This window comes from Papio anubis, chromosome 19, assembly GCF_008728515.1.
Source record: "Papio anubis isolate 15944 chromosome 19, Panubis1.0, whole genome shotgun sequence".
In the NCBI taxonomy this organism is placed as follows: domain Eukaryota; kingdom Metazoa; phylum Chordata; class Mammalia; order Primates; family Cercopithecidae; genus Papio; species Papio anubis.
Genome location: NC_044994.1, coordinates 2123457 through 2132259, shown reverse-complemented (window position 1 = coordinate 2132259; position 8803 = coordinate 2123457). Strand labels below are relative to the sequence as shown.

Here is an 8803-nt window from a genome sequence, read left to right as displayed (position 1 = left end):
CTCTTTCCTCCGCTGGTAATCCAGTCGTTTTAATCAACCTGAAATTCCCTAATATTACCACCTTCCTTCCTGCCTGTTTCCCTGCACACATCGTTCCCTCAGTTTGGCCTGTCCTGTCTTCTTTTCAAGGAGCTCATCTGAGCTAGTTGTTAATCTATGAGTCTATCCAGGGCAGAGACTGCAAGCCTATTGATCTTGGTACTGTCAGTCCCTATTACAGTGCTTGGTAAAGAGTTGGGACACAGTAGATTGGAACTCTTCGCAGACTTGATTGGTTTAATCTGATTCTATGAGATATTTATTAAGCAATGTCACTAGTATGGCAGAAATGAAAAGATAAAGGAAGCACCACCTTTCCTCCAATTGTTTTGATCTGGTGAGAGAGTTAGGTATACTATCTAGTATCTAGTGAGAGAAAGAACTATGCCAGGATAGACATCAGCCATTGAACACAGCGGAGACCAGAGAGATCAGGAGCAGGGTTGACAAACATTATCTGTAAAGGGCAAGATAAATGTGTTAGGCTTTGTGGGCCGTACAGTCTCTGTTGAAATAGCTACTCAACTCTACCATCCTAGCAAAAAGGCAACCACAGACAACATGTCAACAAATGTACATGGCAGTGTCCCAATAAAATTTTATTGATAAAAACAGTCAGCAGACTAGATTTGGCCCATGGGCTGCAGCTTCCTGATTCTGATCTAGAGATATGGCTTTTTTTTTTTTTCTTATTTAATAAAGGGGAAAAATTTTGGAAGGAATATACAAGTGCCTGTGGAACTGGTCATTCTGTGCAATAAGCAAGTATGTGGGATGGGGAGAGGAGGCAGAGGGGGTATGAGGGAAACAGGCAAGGAGGTCAGAAGTTAGAGAGATGGGACAGAGACAAAGGTCAACCTTGTAGTTGTCCCCAAGTGTCTCTTACTAACCTGTGTGCTGGGAGCGCCCTGCTCCCATCTGCCCACAGCCCATCTAGTTTGTCCCTGAGCTAAGCTGGCTAGCCTGCTAGGGTCAGTGTCTCCCTCCAGGGAAAATGATGGAACGGACATTAAAAAAAAAAAAAAAAAAAAAGGCCGGGCGCGATGGCTCATGCCTGTAATCCCAGCACTTCCGGAGGCCAAAGTAGGTGGATCACTTGAGGTCAGGAGTTTGAGACCAGCCTGGCCAGAATGGTGAAACCCTGTCTCTGCTAAAAATACAAACATTGACCAGGCAGTGATGGTGTGTGCCTGTGATCCCAGCTACTCAGGCGGCTGAGGCAGGAGAATCACTTGAGCCTGGGAGGCAGAGGTTGCAGTGAGCCAAGATTACTGCAGCCTGGGCGATGCAGAGAGATTTTGTCTCAAAAAAAAAAGTAAAGCTAAGAGAGGAACATCTCTACACTTACCTCCACCCGCCCCCCGCCCACAGCCGTTCATGATGAGTCTTTGTGAGGGCTCCCCGTGCACACAGCCTTGAAGAGTGTCCTTAGTGAGTACCTGCATTTCATCTTCTCTGCACAAAAGGCCTTCGCAGGATTACTCTGGTGACCTGGCATGCTCAGACGTAGGTGTTCATCAGAGCAATCAAGATTATGTCTCATCCAAGGAACTTTGTTTAAATTCCACTAGTATTTTTAAAATTTACAGATACTCCTTCTCAAATCAAGAATTTAAAGTCTGCCCATACATAAGTATGGAAAAATCTTTCATGGAGACAAAATGGTCCATCTAAGCAAATGATTTTAACATTTTTAGTGTGGACAAATTCTCACATTTTCTGTTTTCTCCTTTGGCAGACATCTGACTAATGTGAGCCTATTTTGATTTCCTGAATGGTCAGTGTCTTGTGGGCTGGGATATTTGTGTGTGTGTGTCTCCGATAAATGACATTTCTTCTTTGTGGATTATTAAAATAAATTCATTTCCCTTAGTCTTTCGTTTTCCCATTTGCAAAGACTTGTTTCCTTTGTGTCTGTGCTTATCAGTGTCTTGTCTTGAGGTAGGCGTTAGGGTGAACAGCAGTGGGTGTCCCCTCCAAGGAGTGCTCAGCCTCTCGGGCGTTAGTGACGCCTCAAACCTGCGTTAGTGACGCCCAGGCCGTTTGTTGGGAGCGGTGCGTGCCTGCGTCTGCCTCTCTGCACCCTGCAGCGCGGACAGCAGGGGGCGCGCCCGGGAACCCCCAAGAGTGCCCGTTTTCCCTTCTCTGCAGGGTGGTAACGGATCATTGACGTGCAAACAACAAACTTCGAGAGCTTCAGAATAACAGTGAGTGTGAACAGTTGTCATTCTGATTCTGTAGCTATTCTTATCACACCATTTCACAGAGCTCTACCTATTTTACCTTAAATCCAAGCTACAAATAAAACTAGCTTACATTTATTAAGTACTTGCCAGGTACTCATCTAAGCGTTTAATGTGAAGAAATGCACTTAAATATCAGGATAACACAAAAATACAAGTACTATCAACATTTCCATTTTATAGATGAAGAAATTGAGGCTTAGAGGAATGAGGCTTAGCTAATACGTGGTAGGCCAGGATTCAAACCCAGGCTGATTAACTCCAGGTCCCACACTCTTACCCCACTTCGCACTGCTTGCTACATATTTAGCAAGTATGTTTTCTGTGTCAGGCACTCTGCTGAAAATTGCATATGAATAATGAACAAAACGCATGGGGCTTTCAGTTGGCGGTGACAGAAATGAATAAACAGACGTACACAGGGCCGGATGCGGTGGCTCACACCTGTAATCCCAGCACTTTGGGAAGCCGAGGCGAGGCAGATCACGAGGTCAGGAGATCGAGACCACCCTGGCCAACACGGTGAAACCCCGTCTCTACTAAAAATATAAAAAATTAGCTGGGCGTGGTGGCGGGCGCCTGTAGTCCCAGCTACTCAGGAGGCTGAGGCAGGAGAATCGCTTGAGCCCGGGAGGTGGAGGTTGTGGTGAGCCGAGATCGCGCCACTGCACTCCAGCCTGGGCGACAGAGCGAGACTCTGTCTCAAAACAAACAAAACAGAAAAACAACAACATATACACAAATAAAATTTAAAGTAGTAATAAGTGTTATGAGGAACAAGAGCAGGACAGTGAGAAATGGAACAATGAGAGGAGGAGGGGGAGGGAAAGGAAGCTACAAGTTCGGTGGTTGGGGAAGGATTCTCTCAACCCGGTGTTGCATTCCAGACCCCACTTGAGACAGTGCTGGGTCAAAAAGCCAGGTGAGATCGAAGAATGAGAAGACAGTAAGAAAGAGCTCCCTGGGAAGAGAAACCAGATGTGTGAAACTTTACGAGAAGAAAAAAAAAAAAAGGAAAGAAGAACTTGGTGTTTTCATGTGGAGTGAAATCAAAACCATTTACCCCGCTGCATGTCCAAGGCATTCAGCCAATATCAATGCCCACTTCTAATCCTTTTTAATAGAGAAAGTATATTAGAAATAAATGCTTGCTGTCTTTGGCCTGGATCCATGACGACTCTGCAAGGAAGGGTTGTCAAACCACGTTTGGGCCACCCTGTGATTGTGATTGGCTGTGAAACAGGATTGGCTGCAACACATGCAATCAGAATGGCCCAGCCCATATATCTGTCTAAATCTTGCAAGTGCTGCAGGCAGACCTAATGGAAGACCTTGCCTACACCAGGCAAAGGAGACCCAGTGCGAGGATTCCCAAGAGATGCAGTCATCTGCAGAAGAGAAAACACCGGCTTTGTGGCCCAGCACTTTCTGTGGTGGGGCCTGGAACGCTACGCCTGCTGGGGCTGAGTTCTTAAAGGCCCTATACTAGACCGGACACGAGCCACTGGAGAATGGCACTGTGGCTCCATTATTTGCCAACATGCCCAGAGCCAAGAACTGTGCCTGAAATATAGTAAATGCTCATGAGAATTGTTGGATAAGCTGAAGAAAAGCATTTAGGCGAGTGGACAGAAGGAAGAGGAGTAGCTCAGCCATTCTAGTTGGAGAATAGAGGAACATTCATAGCTTCTATTGAACATCTTGTTTCGGATGATTGGTTACTTTATTATTTTGTCTTGTGTATTAGTTTGTTTATGGGTAGCCTGCATATGGGTTTATTAAAAGAGAAGGGAATGTGTTTGGATGAGGAAAGAAAGACTGCCCTGAAATGTATGTTCTGGGAGAAAGCATCAATATTTTAAGTTGTCTGGTCACTGAACAGAACAAAAAGCCAACCTAGTAGAAGTTCTTAGTTCTCACCTTTGTGCCTTTTCCCGGCCTGTGATGAGCACTGGCTGCTTGCAGTCACAGCTGCCCTTCTCAGAGGATGGCGCGTGGTTGAAATGAGGGGGGTCCTCTCTAGGGAGGTTCTGAGCCCACCTCATACACTAGGCAGCTTTTGGCCAATGACTGACTGACAAAGGGGCACAAAAGCCTGCCCCTTTTCTCAAAGTGTGGCCATCTCTGTAATGCCCTTTACATTTCCAGGTGCTCCCTGTAACCAGATTGAGGCTCTAATCTCTATCACACTCTCCATCCCTACTTAGCTTTCTTCCCCTGCCCACCTGCCTCCCTCATCCCTCTCCTCCTGAGCTCTTCCATCAGTCAATCACTTATATAAGAAGCCCCACTCAGGCCCTGCTTTTAGGGAAGCTGAATAAGGCTGGCAGCGTTCATCGTTCTTCCAGACATTGCTTTTCTTTCTGTCTGAGCTGATCCCCCAGCTGGGGATCCATTTCCCAAACTCTATAAGCCTGGGGACCTCATGCTTACCACCTTATCTTTGTGCCTATGGATGACTGTCAAGGGAAACATTTTCTCTAGGAACTGCCTTGCTAATGGGATCAAATATTGGCAACGTATCGATCAAGTCTCCTTTTCTTTTTTTCTTTATTTTTAAGACAGAGTTTCACTCTTGTTGCCCAGGCTGGAGTGCAATGGCGCGATCTCGGCTCACCGCAACCTCCACCTCCCATGTTCAAGTGATTCTCTTGCCTCAGCCTCCCGAGTAGCTGGGATTACAGGCACGCGCCATCACACCTGGCTAATTTTGTATTTTTAGTAGAGATAGAGTTTCTCCATGTTGGTCAGGCTGGTCTCGAATTCCTGACCTCAGGTGATCTGCCCGCTTCGACTTCCCAAAGTTCTGGGATTACAGGCGTGAGCCACTGTGCCTGGCCTCAAGTCTTCTTTTCTATTGCACAGTGTTTGTTTCATCACTGGCAAATAGTACTTCCCACATCCCGTACTTTTCTTTTTAATTGGCATATTCTTTCTTTAGATCTGTCAGTGTCTTAAATGGCAATAGTCAGACTACATTGGCTTGTGCCTTATTTTCTGTACTTAAGGTAACCTTGCATTCTGACTTCACCAGCTTTATGTTGATTTTATAGCTTGGTCCTCAAAGTGCAGTCATACTCCAATCATTGCCATGTGCTGGGGGATAAATCCCACATTTATTACACTAAATTCATGAAAAGGTTTGAATTTCACTGTTTGCTCATTTCACTTCTGGGAGTGAAACTCCGAAATACTTTCATTTGTCAAGAAATCAAGACTTTTATTACAATGAGTTACTTTCTGAAAAGTATGTGTTATTTTAAGGATAACAAGAATCTGCAAATTGATGTTCCCTGAATATGGCATGAGTAATATAGTAGTTTATGTTTGCACAGAAGGTGCTGACTTGGATGGAGAGGATATTTCAACTTCTGGCTCTTCGTAAAGTGGTAAGCTAGAAACTTTTGCCTGGCTTCATTCCTATCTAACTCCCAGGAATGATTTGCAAATTCATGAGATAATGTCTGAGAACCACTCTGTGCTCTTAAGAGAAAGGAGCCAGATAAATGTAACGTATCATCATTAGAGTCACTGCATTTTGCTTAACTTCCACACTTCTGGGAAAATGATTAAGTGACTTGGCTTCTTCCTTTCCCAAAGTCCTTTACCCAAGTGGCTATATCCTTGCTGTCTATACGGTTACAGCTTTACCATTCTTTCTGTTCACACTTCTTCATTTTAAGAAAAACAAAAATACAAAGTTTTAGGTAACCCATCTTAGCTAGGACAGGTCGTGAATGCACAGGCTGGGATTTGAACATGTAATGCCTCCCCCCTACTCATACACTCAGATTTTTTTTTACTGTAGAGGATAAGAACTAGCTTCCCCAATCTCACTGATTTCATGTACTGAGAAGCTGCAGGAGGTTAATGAGGTTGAATGACATTGTGGCAGGTGCACTCATCTTGTGGTAAGGGATTAGGTACTGAGCACTCTCGTCTCCCAGTCAGTCATTCTTAACACGTTCTGTAGTCCCTTTAAAGCCCTGCTTTTGAGAACCTCTGTGATTACAGTGATCTGTAAATGTATGTCATGGTGGATCTTAAGGTTAGCCCCAGCCAGGACATGGGTGCTGAGGGGTGGGAGCATAGCCCAGGCCCCCTGAAGAACGCAGGTGGTGCTGCACATGGCACCCATTGGCCTGCTGTCCTGGGGCACTGTGGGCAGTGGAAAGGACCTCAGTTCAGAGTCTGCCGATCTAGCTGCTGGAGCTAACTCTCCCCACACTCGCTGTGAGACCTAGAGCAATTAATAGACCTTCATGCAACTCAGTCCCACATTGGTTGGGAATGAGGCAAAAGGTAGTTTGGAGGCAATCTCTTAACCTCTTAACAATCCCCTCAAAATGCAGCTGGAACATTCTAAGTACTCAGTGAATATTCTGCTCTCTTGTCACTGTTCTCTGCTTCCCACTTGGAAAGTAGGCTTGGGACCAGAGGTGCAGCTGCCCTCTTGCACACATGAAAACCATCATGAGGAAGACTCACGATGACAGGATGAAGAGACCAGAGCAGCTCGAGGCACCGGGGATATCCTGGTGCTGCTGCATCAGCCTAGGATGGCCCAGCTCTGCACACCCGGCGTGTGAGGAAAGTTCATTCACGTTTGGTGAAGCCACCATAGCAGGGTTTCCATAAAAGCAATGATCATTTTGTCATATCCAGCAAGAATTAGAAACGTCAATGCTATCAAGAAATATTTGAAATATGTCTTAATGACGATCCTTGCCTGTGTGTGGTGTGCCTTAATTTAGTAGGTAATAATAATATTATATACATATATGTATATATACATTATATTTATATATCTTACTATTTTATATATATACTCATATGTGTGTATATATCACATCATGTATTATAAACATATATATAACTATTAACTATTACTGAATATAGATAACATATAATCTCATGTATATAATTTATAACTTGCAAGTATTAATTACTCATATGTTGGATCATGTGCACAAAAGCTTTTTCTGATAGGTGTGTGTGATCCAGAAAGCGTGGAGAGCATTTTTCACAAAGTCTCCAAGTGCCATGGTGAAAGTTACACAAAGCTATGTAACATATAGGGCATAGATCTTAATAACCACTCTGAGAAATAAGAGTTATTCATATTAATGCTCAGGGTTTATAGCTGCCTAGTTCAGAATGTTTCCATGTTCCTTGGCAAGGGAGCCATGGAGGCAATCGTCCTCCCACACCTTCTGAGATTTTAGCTCACAGCTTTGTGCCACTTCTCCATTCTGAATGGAAACTTCTTTGTGAAATCACTAATGTTAACGTGCCTTAGGAACTATTTTATGCAGCCTATCGTCCACTTCACAGAGAAAATAAATGTCCCAGACATTTATTTTCAGAGGTGGCTGGGCGTGGTGGCTCATGCCTGTAATCCCAGCACTTTGGGAGGCCGAGGTGGACAGATCGCCTGAGGTCAAGAGATCGAGACCAGCCTGGCCAACGTGGTGAAACCCCATCTCTACTAAAAATATAAAAATCAGCTGGGCATGGTGGTCGGTGCCTGTAATCCCAGCTACTTGGGAGGCTGAGGCAGGAGAATTGCTTCAACCTGGGAGGTAGAGGTTGCAGTGAGCTGAGATCACACCACTCCACTCAAGCCTGGCAGCAAAGCAAGACTGTCTCAAAAAAATAAAAAAATTTAAAAAAAGAAAGAAAGAAAAAGGAAATAAATGTCCCAGAGGCGACTCTCCTTGCATCCAAGATTCTACCAAATTGTTGAATCTAATAACGTTTGCCCTTCTAGGGCATAAAACAAATGGAATTAAAGCTCATGGGGAAAAATATGCACAACATGTGTTATTGGTTGAAGGATTCTCCTCAAAGCAGATAGTTTTTTAAAAAAATTAATAATTATAGTAACAATGATAATATTACACTGGTTTGTGTAATATTTCATAGTTAGCAGGTAAAGTAGGTTCAAATGTCTCATTTTAGTTTTACATCAATCCTAGATGTGAAATTGGCTGGCTTATGCATAATTATGAATCAGTGTCATCATGTAACTACTAGGAGAAAATTCAGTGGTAGAGGAACTTAATCACACACAAAGTGGTGATTGCCCTAGAAACAAAAAGGTTGCCACAAGCCAAGTGAAAAAAAAAAGGGTGAAAATGCTAAAATCCACCATTCAACAAATCAAACTGTAATAATTGGTTCAGCATACTTCATTTTCTAAAATGCAGTCATAGCTTAGGTAGAATTTTTTAACTTACTTATCAGAAACACCTTGCGACTGATTTTTTTCACAATTAAATTAGTTAATACAACAATATGAATAAATTATAAATGAAATGTGTTAATCCATTTCCTTAATTCTAAATAGTCAGATTATTTCTAAATTTTTCCACTACTATCAAAAATGTGCTAGTGAACATGTTCTGACTAAAATTTCGTCTCTACTTTGGATTAGTCCTTTAAATAAATTTGTAGAATTTATTTGGGACATACTTTCCCCACATGCCGATATAAAAGGAATCTTCAAATGTACTTTAGAT

General features: G+C 43.3%; 1 long non-coding RNA gene across 1 annotated transcript; it reads left to right on the top strand.

Moving 5' to 3' along the window:
* The first annotated feature begins 1317 nt into the window (after positions 1-1317).
* LOC103879533 lies at positions 1318-7072 on the top strand. Its single transcript, XR_640198.4, has 3 exons — positions 1318-2246; positions 5618-5671; positions 6708-7072. It is a non-coding gene; the product is annotated as an uncharacterized LOC103879533 (long non-coding RNA).
* Positions 7073-8803: the final 1731 nt, after the last annotated feature.